Source organism: Ornithodoros turicata, chromosome 1 (genome assembly GCF_037126465.1).
Source record: "Ornithodoros turicata isolate Travis chromosome 1, ASM3712646v1, whole genome shotgun sequence".
In the NCBI taxonomy this organism is placed as follows: Eukaryota; Metazoa; Arthropoda; class Arachnida; order Ixodida; family Argasidae; genus Ornithodoros; species Ornithodoros turicata.
In genome coordinates this window covers 88,577,307-88,589,549 of record NC_088201.1, presented here as the reverse complement: position 1 = coordinate 88,589,549, position 12,243 = coordinate 88,577,307, and the positions used below count along the sequence as shown (strand labels likewise).

Sequence of the window (12,243 nt, the reverse complement as noted above, 5' to 3'; positions counted from 1 at the left end):
TGCGGATCTCAGGACACGGGGTTAAAATCTCTGCAGATTTTGTGCTGCGTAATCGGGTTATGTCCTCCTGGAGAAAAGCCTTTTTGAAGAAATATGTAAGGAATCACCTCAGCTATGCACAGTGATGTTAGGACAATGAAGTGGCTGATACGCGAAGCGAGCGGGCCTGTGGCGCAACGGATAACGCATTCTACTTCCGGCGCTCGTTGAGTACGGTTGTGGGAGTATGAGCTCCAGCGGAGCAGCATCAACGGCTAAGCCTAGCCGGGCTGAATCATCGTCACTACAGGCGAATACGTCTCAAGGAACTTACAAAATCATCATGCCTACGTTACCCAAAGGAGATATCTCTCCTAATACGGTGTTCCTGCATGCCGACCCGTCGGCGCGACCGTACAAGGTGCAGGATTTCGTGGAACCGCTTCGAAGGGTCGTCAACAACAAGGACATCGCAGGATTTGGATCATATCTATTCAATCATGTTTGGATCATCACAATGCATTCTGACGAAGAGAAAGAAAAACTGCGGAAAGCAGGTGAGTTGACAGTTAAAGGAAGACGATGCATTGTGGTCGACCCGAATTCCAATGTGATATCCTTGAAGCTACACTGGCTGCCGACAAATGTTCCAGACGAGGTTGTGCGGTGTGCTTTATCGCTGTACGGAACAGCAAAAGAAGTTGTGAGAGAAAAATGGAAACTGCCAGGTCTCGAGGGAGTAGAAACGACGACACGTTCCGTGTTCTTGCATCTCAAGGAAGGTTGCACGACGGAAAGCATCCCTTATCAACTAAAAATTATGGGAGCGACGGTGCTCGTGTCTGTACCGGGGAAGGCACCTTTATGCTTGCGGTGCAAGCAGGTCGGACACATACGAAGTCAATGTAGAACTGAATACTGTAGAACATGTAAAGGTTTTGGGCACATTGCTGAGGACTGCGTCCGTACCTATGCCGCAATGACAAGGGGTGCAGTGGAAAAACCAAACGCAGACATGGTAATGGATGTGCAGGACACAGAGGCTACCATGCAAGACAATGAAGAGCCAGTGCAGAAGGCAGGCACTTCCGACAGCGGAGAGTCTGAAAATGAAGTTGTGGAAACGGCCCAGGAGACGGACAAGGAACGACAGGGAAAGGAGCAGCAGCGAATGGACTGGTCTCGAGAAGAGGACCCGCTAGGAAAAAGGAAAGGGACTGATACTGAAGAGAAGGTGGGAGACGCCAGGCAGGACCAATCCGGGAAGTGGCAAACTCCATTGAACAAGAAATCGAGGCAGGGGCCTCACTCTATGACACAGTTGCCACTAGAAGAAGCGGGGTCATCGAGGATGACCCGGGGTTTTTTTATCAGAAGTGCATGAGGGCTTTTTTTAACGAACTAAGAAGATGACAAGACACCGTCATATCAAAGTTGCAACACTAAACGTCGTCAGCCTCCTTTCGAGAAGACGGAAGCATTGGGTGGCGAACTTGTTATCTTCCGAAAACGTTGATGTGGCCTGCCTTCAGGAAACCAAAGTTGCAACTGCAGTTGACGAAAAGGAACTGGTTAATTTTTTAAAATCCAATTTCTGGTGTTTTCCGTCCGCAGCAATCGGAAACAGTGCTGGAAGCCTTATCCTCGTTAGAAAGAGCTCGGGATTGGCGGTTGGTGGACAATGTGCCAGATCAAAGCGGACGGTTAAGTGTGGTGGACTGTGTGCATGGGCGAGGGATGCTACGCGTGATCTGTGTTTACGCTCCGAATGACCCCCCGGAGAGGAAATACTTCTTCTCTTCGCTCAAGCATTTCGTTAGTGTCCCTTGGAACGTCCTCTTGTGCGGAGACTTCAACTGTGTCTTAAGAAAAGAAGACTGCAGTACCGGACTGATAAGGAAGGACAGCAGCAGGAGAGAACTGGTCAAACTGACGCAAGAAGCTGATCTCGTCGACGTCTGGGAAGCTTTTCCAAGAGGATCCATCACGTTCACGCACTTTCAAGGTAACTCACACGCAAGACTAGACAGAGTGTACGCGTCTCGATCGTTGCTCCCCATGCTAGGCAATTACGAGGTGAGGCCACAGGTTTTCTCGGATCATTCGCTGGTGTGCATCACGGTCTGGCACAAGCCACGGGCGTGCAAGCGAGATAACAGGAAACGAAGCATGTGGAAGATGAATGAAGCTATGTTGGACGAAGACACATGCAGGGAAAGAATTCAGAAGATGATTGAAGAGTACCTGAGGGCTGGCAACATTGATGCCGTATCCTGGGAAGAGTTTAAACAAAAAATCAAGCTGACAGCTATGGAATATTCCCGAGTCAGAAGGCTTGGACAATGGCAGCTGATAAAACAACTGACTGAAACCCTTACCAAGCTCGTGGAATGTGAATGTCAGCAGCCAGGAACCTTCAAGGATGATATCAGGAAAGTAAAAGATGAACTGCACAAGTTATATGAAGATAAACACCGCGGGGCTATGATCTGATGCCGGGTGCAGACAATCGCAAGAGAGGAGACACCGTACAAAGTTTTCCAGTTCAAAGAACGGCAACATGCAGAACACAACAAAATCAAACTGATTAAAGTGGGGGATAATCTGCTCAGTGAGGAGGAATATATTGAAGAAGCCTTTTGTCAACATTATCGTAACCTGTTCAAAGAGAAGCCCAGCGAGCAATTGAAATACGGCACCTGGCTGGACGATTTCCCGGCTGTTGATCCACAGTGCCAGGAAATGATCAACGACGAGATTACCGAAGAGGAAATTAGAAGAGCGATAACACAGATGGGAAGGAACAAATCACCGGGGGTGGACGGTATTGGAGCATACTTCTATAAAACCTTTTGTGACCCACTCTGTACAATCTTGAAGGCCGTTTTCGAAGACATTGCTAGGAGAGGAATGCTTCCACCAAGAGTGCGGCAGGCGCTCACAGTCCTAATACCGAAGAAAAGAGACAACCGTGAACATCCATCTGTCACATACTACAGACCCATTAGTTTGCTATGCACGGATTACAAAATTATAGCCAAGGTTTTAGCTGCAAGGGTGGAAAACGGCGTCCGGGGAATTATTGGTAGGCACCAACCATATGGATTACGAGGACGGTCAATTTCCAGGAACCTCCATATTATGAGAACTGTCTGTGAAGTGGCTTAACTGACCTCCAAACCCTAGGCGGTGTTACAAACAGATCTGTCCCAGGCGTTTGACAGAGTATGCCATGCTTTTCTGTTCGCTGTGTCAGATAGGTGCAAAATAGGAGACTTCCTATCAACATGGATTCGAACCTGCTACAATAACGTGATGACGCGGCTCGTGGTGAATGGCAACGTGGGAAAAAGTATCCCCGTTTCTTCCTCAGTTAGGCAGGGGTACCCACTGTCCCCGATACTTTTTGCTGTGTACCTGGAGCCATTGTGTAGGAAGATACTAACAAATGAACACATCGAAGGTCTCCAGATTGGTGCAGAACATGTCAAGTTGCTCGCATACGCAGATGATGTCGCAATAATATGTTCTTCGAGAAGTCGGGTATGTGAGGCAATTTCTACAATTCAGGACGACACGGAAGTGTCGGGGGCGGCGTTGAATTTACGGAAATCATCTGGATCCTGGTTAGGAAGCTGGCAATGCACTCCTCAGAAGTTCCTGCAGATTTCTTGGAAGACATCGATGACGAAATATCTTGGAGTTGACCTTAACGGGCAAGTTTGTGCGGAGGATATATGGACAAAAAAACTTAACTCTGTGGCCGGCAACCTAGTTCAATGGCACGGCAGATATATTTCCGTCTCCAACAGAGCCTACGTATGCAACTGTGTGCTATACCCTGCCCTTCTCTACGTAGCGCAGTGCATCAGTGTCAACGTAAGCGTCTGCAACAAGTTTCACAGGAAATGTGCAACCTTCATATGGGGATCACCCATGGAGTGCATGAGGAGGACTAACTTATTCTTCAGCCTAAGGAAAGGAGGAATCGGCTTGGTGAACCTTGCCATTAAACTGAAGGTCCACAGGTTCCTGTACTTCAGAGATCAACAGGACCCGTTCCTAAGAGCAGCGACGCAAGTCCTCGGTAACGCCTACCTCAGGCGGTGGACGGTGTCTGTACAAGATGTTTCTCGGCGTGCCAGGGTTCTATCCTTCTACAAGGAAATAGCGGAAGCAATAACGTTTTTTGAAACACTGTTTTCCTGGGAGTATCTTGAAAACGTAAGACGGAAGAGGCTGTATTGGGATACAGTTGCTGCTGTCCTACCGACTCCCCTGTATAGACAATGCTCACCTCCCCAAGGTACGGCAGACGTTTTGAAGAGAGTAAGAAGATTCAAAATACCGACAGGCTCAAAGGACTTCTTCTTCCGCTTCCATTGGGAGGTGCTTCCCGTGAAGACGTGGCTGAGAAGGAAAGGTTTTGTAGTCCCTTGGGCTCTGAGCTGTACTGTTTGCCCTGAAGAGAATGAAACACTGTTACATGTGTTTCTGCTATGCAAGAGGGCTATACAGTTCTGGGGAGCCTTCAAAGACTTCATCAATCAAGATGTGGAGCTGCGGTGGAACCGTATGAAGTTTTTGCAGTTTGGTAGCGGACCCGATGGGGACGTAATGTCATCGCTCATCGTGCTCGGGTTGCATTCCATATGGCGCTTCAGAATGGACGAAGTCGAAGGACGAGAAAAGCTCACGCCTCCTCTGGTCTGGTTCGAACGGAAGCTCCACTGGGTCGGAAGCGTACTCACGGGGGAAGAACTGGAAGGGCCCTGGAAGCCAGTCATCGACCAACTGAAAACGGGAGAACTAAACCTTCGCAGACAAGTATACGGAAGGGGAAGGATGCGCATTGCGGTGTAGATTGCCGTCTCCACCAGGCACAAGGAGTGCCGTGGTTCTAATGTAATTTTAATGCACTAAAAACGAATAAAAGAGCGAAAAAAAAAAGGCGCAACGGATAACGCGTCTGACTACGGATCAGAAGATTCCAGGTTCGAATCCTGGCAGGCTCGTGTGAGTTGTTCGTTTTAGTCTTTATGACAACGGTAGTGTACACGATATCCACGTCCCGACTCACGTCTCCTGTTGAAGCATGTGGCATACGGGAGAGCGCTTCTAACTGCGGATCTCAGGACACGGGGTTAAAATCTCTGCAGATTTTGTGCTGCGTAATCGGGCTATGTCCTCCTGGAGAAAAGCCTTTTTGAAGAAATATGTAAGGAATCACCTCAGCTATGCACAGTGATGTTAGGACAATGAAGTGGCTGATACGCGAAGCGAGCGGGCCTGTGGCGCAACGGATAACGCGTCTGACTACGGATCAGAAGATTCCAGGTTCGAATCCTGGCAGGCTCGTGTGATTTGTTCGTTTTAGTCTTTATGACAACGGTAGTGTACACGATATCCACGTCTCGACTCACGTCTCCTGTTGAAGCCTGTGGCATACGGGAGAGCGCTTCTAACTGCGGATCTCAGGACACGGGGTTAAAATCTCTGCAGATTTTGTGCTCCGTAATCGGGTTATGTCCTCCTGGAGAAAAGCCTTTTTGAAGAAATATGTAAGGAATCACCTCAGCTATGCACAGTGATGTTAGGACAATGAAGTGGCTGATACGCGAAACGAGCGGGCCTGTGGCGCAACGGATAACGCGTCTGACTACGGATCAGAAGATTCCTGGTTCGAATCCTGGCAGGCTCGTGTGATTTGTTCGTTTTAGTCTTTATGACAACGGTAGTGTACACGATATCCACGTCCCGACTCACGTCTCCTGTTGAAGCATGTGGCATACGGGAGAGCGCTTCTAACTGCGGATCTCAGGACACGGGGTTAAAATCTCTGCAGATTTTGTGCTGCGTAATCGGGCTATGTCCTCCTGGAGAAAAGCCTTTTTGAAGAAATATGTAAGGAATCACCTCAGCTATGCACAGTGATGTTAGGACAATGAAGTGGCTGATACGCGAAGCGAGCGGGCCTGTGGCGCAACGGATAACGCGTCTGACTACGGATCAGAAGATTCCAGGTTCGAATCCTGGCAGGCTCGTGTGATTTGTTCGTTTTAGTCTTTATGACAACGGTAGTGTACACGATATCCACGTCCCGACTCACGTCTCCTGTTGAAGCCTGTGGCATACGGGAGAGCGCTTCTAACTGCGGATCTCAGGACACGGGGTTAAAATCTCTGCAGATTTTGTGCTCCGTAATCGGGTTATGTCCTCCTGGAGAAAAGCCTTTTTGAAGAAATATGTAAGGAATCACCTCAGCTATGCACAGTGATGTTAGGACAATGAAGTGGCTGATGCGCGAAGCGGGCGGGCCTGTGGCGCAACGGATAACGCGTCTGACTACGGATCAGAAGATTCCTGGTTCGAATCCTGGCAGGCTCGTGTGATTTGTTCGTTTTAGTCTTTATGACAACGGTAGTGTACACGATATCCACGTCCCGACTCACGTCTCCTGTTGAAGCCTGTGGCATACCGCAGAGCGCTTCTAACTGCGGATCTCAGGACATGGGGTTAAAATCTCTGCAGATTTTTGTGCTGCGTAATCAGGTTATGTCCTCCTGGAGAAAAGCCTTTTTGAAGAAATATGTAAGGAATCACCTCAGCTATGCACAGTGATGTTAGGACAATGAAGTGGCTGATACGCGAAGCGAGCGGGCCAGTGGCGCAACGGGTTTTTCTACTTCCGGCAGCGGTTGCGGTCGGATGTAGGGAAATGGGCTCCGTTGGAGCTGCGTTCAACACGGCTAACCCTAGCCGGGACACCATCAGCAACGTTCCAGACAGTGCATCCTCTGACAATTACAGACTAGTGTTACCGACTCTGCCTACAGGTAATGTGTCGTTGAATACTTTATTTCTGCATGCGGACCCTTCCGCGAGACCATACCGGGCGGACGACTTTGCCGAAGGTGTCTTTTCTGTGATCTTGAAAGAAGACGTAGCCCAGTTTGGGGCGTATCTGTATAACCACGTGTGGGCGTTGACACTGCATTCAAGGCTGTCGAAAGAAAAGCTAGTAGCGAAGAAAGAGATCAGTGTGAAGAATAAAAAGTGTATCATCCTGGATCCCAATCAAAAAGAAATCTACATGTCGGTGCACTGGCTACCTATGCACGTGTCTGATAACGCTGTGAGCAATGCTCTTACTGCATACGGGAAGGTGGAAAAAATAGAACGAGAACGATGGAGATCAACAGCTTTCGCAGGTGCTGAGACGACGACGCGCAAAGTTGGGATAATTCTGCGTGACGGGGTGTCCGTGGAGGACATTCCTCATGTTATGAAGATAATGGGAGGTCAGGTCTTGATAGATATACCGGGAAGACCGCCGCTGTGTCTTAGGTGCAAGAAGGTGGGGCACCTAAGGAAGATATGTAAAGCCTCCTGGTGCAAAACATGCAGAAATTTCGGCCATGTTGAAGATGACTGTATTAGTACCTACGCTGCCAAGACGAGGGCACCTGCCAAAAATATGACGGCAGCAGAACTAATGGACGTGGACGAAAATGCGCAAGCGGGGGCAACGTCGCAAGAGAAAAGAGAGCACCAGTCTGAGCCAGAGCAGCAGACGCGAGCACAAGAAGTCGATGTCGAAACAGCCATCCTGTCGGAAAGAAGGATCAATGAGGACACAACGAGCGGCGCCGGTACAGATGAGAAGCTTCTTCGGCAGAAGGCAACGACTCTCGAAGCAGCAGGTCATCCTCTAGAAGACACGAAGGTTGTGCAACATGAAAACAGTCTTCCCGAAGCAAGGAGCTCCGAAACAGACTTCGTGGTGCCCAGCACAGAATTAAGTGCAAGCACCGAGCAGCATGACGCAAGTCCAAACAGTGGCAAAGTTTTAGAAATCGATGAAGGACATGATATGGGGGGTGTGACAGAATCGGTGCCATCAACGAACAGCAAAGTAAGCATAAGAGCCTCAGACGCTGGAGGAAAAGAATTCAAGTGGAAGGACACGGGCACAAACTTCAAGAAAACCAGATACTCACCGGCGCCGCTTATAACTCCAGAAGAGAGGAGACAAAGACTGCTCAAGGAGAAAAAAAAAGGTGTAATATACAGGAAGGACGACATCAAACTGCATACGCATCTTGAAAGGACGCTGAAAGCCAAGAAAGGAAAACCGGCTATTTTATAGGATTATACACAAGTGGTGTATGATGTGATAAATGTGGTTTTAGACAAACAAAAAACAAAACGAAAAAAAGGCCTGTGGCGCAACGGGTAACGCGTCTGACTACGGGTGAGAAGACTCCAGGTTCGAATCCTGGCAGACGCGTGTGATTTGTTCATTTTGGTCTTGATGACAAAGGTAATGTAAACGATATATAAGTCCCGCATTCACGTTTCCTATCGAGGTGTGTGGCATACGGGAGAGCGGTTGTACTACTGCAGGTAAAGTTAGCTTGTACTCAGCTCTTAGAAGTGCCTGAGTGGTTAGATACAGTCTGCGAAAGGCTGTATGTTTTGTAGAAGTTGTGTTATTGACGTGTACAGTATAGAGGAGAAACACCGTATTCTCTCTCTGTGATTGTGTCGTATTGTCATTGGTATTGTGAGTCATTCAGTCGTACGTGACTCAGAGTAGTAAGCTCTGAAAAATAAAGGTGGAAAAGAAAAAAGTTTCCTGTCGAGATGTATGGCATACGGGAGAGCGCTTCTAACTGCGGATCTCAGGACACGGGGTTAAAATCTCTGCAGATTTTTGTGCTGCGTAATCGGGTTATGTCCTCCTGGAGAAAAGCCTTTTTGAAGAAATATGTAAGGAATCACCTCAGCTATGCACAGTGATGTTAGGACAATGAAGTGGCTGATACGCGAAACGAGCGGGCAAGTGGCGCAACGGATAACGCATCTGACTACGGATCAGAAGATTCCAGGTTCGAATCCTGGCAGGCTCGTGTGATTTGTTCGTTTTAGTCTTTATGACAACGGTAGTGTACACGATATCCACGTCCCGACTCACGTCTCCTGTTGAAGCCTGTGGCATACGGGAGAGCGCTTCTAACTGCGGATCTCAGGACACGGGGTTAAAATCTCTGCAGATTTTTGTGCTGCGTAATCGGGTTATGTCCTCCTGGAGAAAAGCCTTTTTGAAGAAATATGTAAGGAATCACCTCAGCTATGCACAGTGATGTTAGGACAATGAAGTGGCTGATACGCGAAACGAGCGGGCCTGTGGCGCAACGGATAACGCGTCTGACTACGGATCAGAAGATTCCAGGTTCGAATCCTGGCAGGCTCGTGTGATTTGTTCGTTTTAGTCTTTATGACAACGGTAGTGTACACGATATCCACGTCCCGACTCACGTCTCCTGTTGAAGCCTGTGGCATACGGGAGAGCGCTTCTAACTGCGGATCTCAGGACACGGGGTTAAAATCTCTGCAGATTTTTGTGCTGCGTAATCGGGTTATGTCCTCCTGGAGAAAAGCCTTTTTGAAGAAATATGTAAGTAATCACCTCAGCTATGCACAGTGATGTTAGGACAATGAAGTGGCTGATACGCGAAACGAGCGGGCCTGTGGCGCAACGGATAACGCGTCTGACTACGGATCAGAAGATTCCAGGTTCGAATCCTGGCAGGCTCGTGTGATTTGTTCGTTTTAGTCTTTATGACAACGGTAGTGTACACGATATCCACGTCCCGACTCACGTCTCCTGTTGAAGCCTGTGGCATACGGGAGAGCGCTTCTAACTGCGGATCTCAGGACACGGGGTTAAAATCTCTGCAGATTTTTGTGCTGCGTAATCGGGTTATGTCCTCCTGGAGAAAAGCCTTTTTGAAGAAATATGTAAGCAATCACCTCAGCTATGCACAGTGATGTTAGGACAATGAAGTGGCTGATACGCGAAGCGAGCGGGCCTGTGGCGCAACTTTTTTTTTCTTTTCCACCTTTATTTTTCAGAGCTTACTACTCTGAGTCACGTCGACTCAATACCTCACAATACCATACACAATACGACAAAATCACAGAGAGAGAATACGATGTTTCTCCTCTATACCGGACACGTTAATAACACAATTTCTACAAAACATTCAGCCTTTCGCAGACTGTATCTAACCACTCAGGCACTTCTAAGAGCTGAGTACAAACTAACTTTACCTGCAGTAGTTCGGCTTTGAAATATTTCATAGGAGGACACAAGGGCTCTTCGTTCCTATCGGCCATACGAAGCTTCCACAAACAGTACATGGCAACAAGAAGAACGATATTGTATCTCACATTTTCACCGGGGCGTAATGGGAGGAAGCGGATAGTGTGAGGATTAAGCGAAAGACGGCGCTTAAGGACTTTGAACTGTAAGTCATCCCAAAAGAATAAAGCTTCTGTGCAGTCCAGAAAAAGGTGATCGACAGTCTCGGGCGTGTTGCAAAAGCTGCAATTCACGGACCACGGAACATAGAATCCCTTCTGTTGAAGCCAAGCTTTCACGGGCAGTGTGGACGTGTGTAATTTAAAGAAAAATGACTTCATGTTGGGCTTGACCGGCATCTTCCTGACTCTGCACAATACATCCGTGCCGTGCCATCCGGAGGGGATTTGACGGTAGATGGGCACAGGAAAGAGTACATCGAGAAGATGAGCTACCAACGTTTTCTTGGCGACAGAAAAGAGGTACTCTAAGCTGAATCTAGCCTTCAAGAAGTTTAGGCTCTCGACAACCTCTTTGTAGAACCCGCTTAAGCGTAGACTTTCTTCGTGAAACCCAACATATATATCGGGAATGTAGTTGTACGCAAGGGCCCGCTTGATGGTTTCCAGAATCGGGTGTGAACTCTGCCTATAAAAAAACAGTCTCATGACGAGTTGCTTGATGTAGAGATGCTGTAAGCCTAGTCCGCCGTCCTTGACTTTCTTGAACAGGTTTTGTCTTCGCATCCTTTCGAACGTTGAACACCATATTGTGGTGGCAAATATGCGATGACAACGACGTATAATTTTGCGGGAGCATTGCAGGACTTGCAAGAGGTAAATCAGCTTAGCGGCCAGAAAAACATTGCACACAGAAGCTCGTTGAAACATTGAGAGATCTTGTTTTTTCCAGGTCGAAGCATGTGTCCTAATGTTTTGTAATCGCTCCAACCACAAGGAGGTCGTGTTACAACTTTTGTCTAACGGGACCCCAAGGTAGCAAGGACCACGGGTTTGCCACTGAACGCCACAAAAGAATTCCGGGGCTGTTCCCGGCGCGACGGATAACGCGTCTGACTACGGATCACAAGATTCCTGGTTCGAATCCTGGCAGGCTCGTGTGATTTGTTCGTTTTAGTCTTTATGACAACGGTAGTGTACACGATATCCACGTCCCGACTCACGTCTCCTGTTGAAGCGTGTGGCATACGGGAGAGCGCTTCTAACTGCGGATCTCAGGACACGGGGTTAAGAGGCCATACCAGTCGGGGAGCAACTCCGATTCACGATTTTCCCGATTCTAGATGGCGCCACGCTCGTCCTTATCACGCCGTTCGCCTCCGACTCCCGAAATAATCCCCATTGTGCATGGTTGACCTCGCAAGTTTAAGGCGGCCCGCTCCCTCTGCGTTGTTTGTCGAGTGGTAAAGTGTCGGACTTCGATTCGAGACATTCACGTCTTTTTGCTTGTCTCCTATTGCAACATGAGTACTTTATTTTTATTTTTTTCGTTCTTATATATTCATGCTACAATTATTGTTTTCACAAGTCACTACCGCCTGTACTGACTGATTATGGAATTTTTAGTTGCTCTTCGTATTGTTTTACTAGTGCATACTTACTGTATGCCGACGTACAAGTGTGACCGGATAGTACGGATGCCGGTATCTCGGAGGCTCTCAATTGGATCTACCAGCGGCTGTAAATTAGGCTATAAACATTGCCTACACACAGCGCTTACAATGCCAGTCTGGAAAATCTGCTCGAAACGGTATTCCTTTATTTCTGCACTTGCTTACATAATAATAATAATAGTAATAATAATAATAATAACTTTACTCAAGAAAGCAAACTACAAATATAATAAAACAGGCCCGTCTAAGCGGAAAAGCTTGTGGCACTGGGCCTGAAGCAGTCAGCGGCATACAGTTTGACAGTACATGAACATATAAAGGTACTACATAATACCTATGATAAAGTTGCCGTAGCGCTTTTTTTAGTTTGTACTTCGATTCCAAAGAAAAACTGTCGAAGGGGAGCTCATTAAAGATACGAGGTACATAGCATCATGCCTGCGACAAAGTTCATATTTTGTGTGTGAGAAATGCACAACAGGGC

General features: G+C 47.8%; 6 non-coding genes across 6 annotated transcripts; all 6 read left to right on the top strand.

Annotated features, from left to right (window-relative positions):
- The first annotated feature begins 5,264 nt into the window (after positions 1 to 5,264).
- Trnar-acg (transfer RNA arginine (anticodon ACG)) lies at positions 5,265 to 5,337 on the top strand. The gene has a single exon. It is a non-coding gene; the product is annotated as a tRNA-Arg (tRNA).
- A 270-nt stretch (positions 5,338 to 5,607) lies between these two features.
- Trnar-acg (transfer RNA arginine (anticodon ACG)) lies at positions 5,608 to 5,680 on the top strand. Its single transcript has one exon. It is a non-coding gene; the product is annotated as a tRNA-Arg (tRNA).
- A 270-nt stretch (positions 5,681 to 5,950) lies between these two features.
- On the top strand, positions 5,951 to 6,023 carry Trnar-acg (transfer RNA arginine (anticodon ACG)). Its single transcript has one exon. It is a non-coding gene; the product is annotated as a tRNA-Arg (tRNA).
- A 270-nt stretch (positions 6,024 to 6,293) lies between these two features.
- Positions 6,294 to 6,366, top strand: Trnar-acg (transfer RNA arginine (anticodon ACG)). Its single transcript has one exon. It is a non-coding gene; the product is annotated as a tRNA-Arg (tRNA).
- Positions 6,367 to 9,162: 2,796 nt separating this feature from the next.
- Positions 9,163 to 9,235, top strand: Trnar-acg (transfer RNA arginine (anticodon ACG)). The gene has a single exon. It is a non-coding gene; the product is annotated as a tRNA-Arg (tRNA).
- Positions 9,236 to 9,506: 271 nt separating this feature from the next.
- Trnar-acg (transfer RNA arginine (anticodon ACG)) lies at positions 9,507 to 9,579 on the top strand. Its single transcript has one exon. It is a non-coding gene; the product is annotated as a tRNA-Arg (tRNA).
- Positions 9,580 to 12,243: the final 2,664 nt, after the last annotated feature.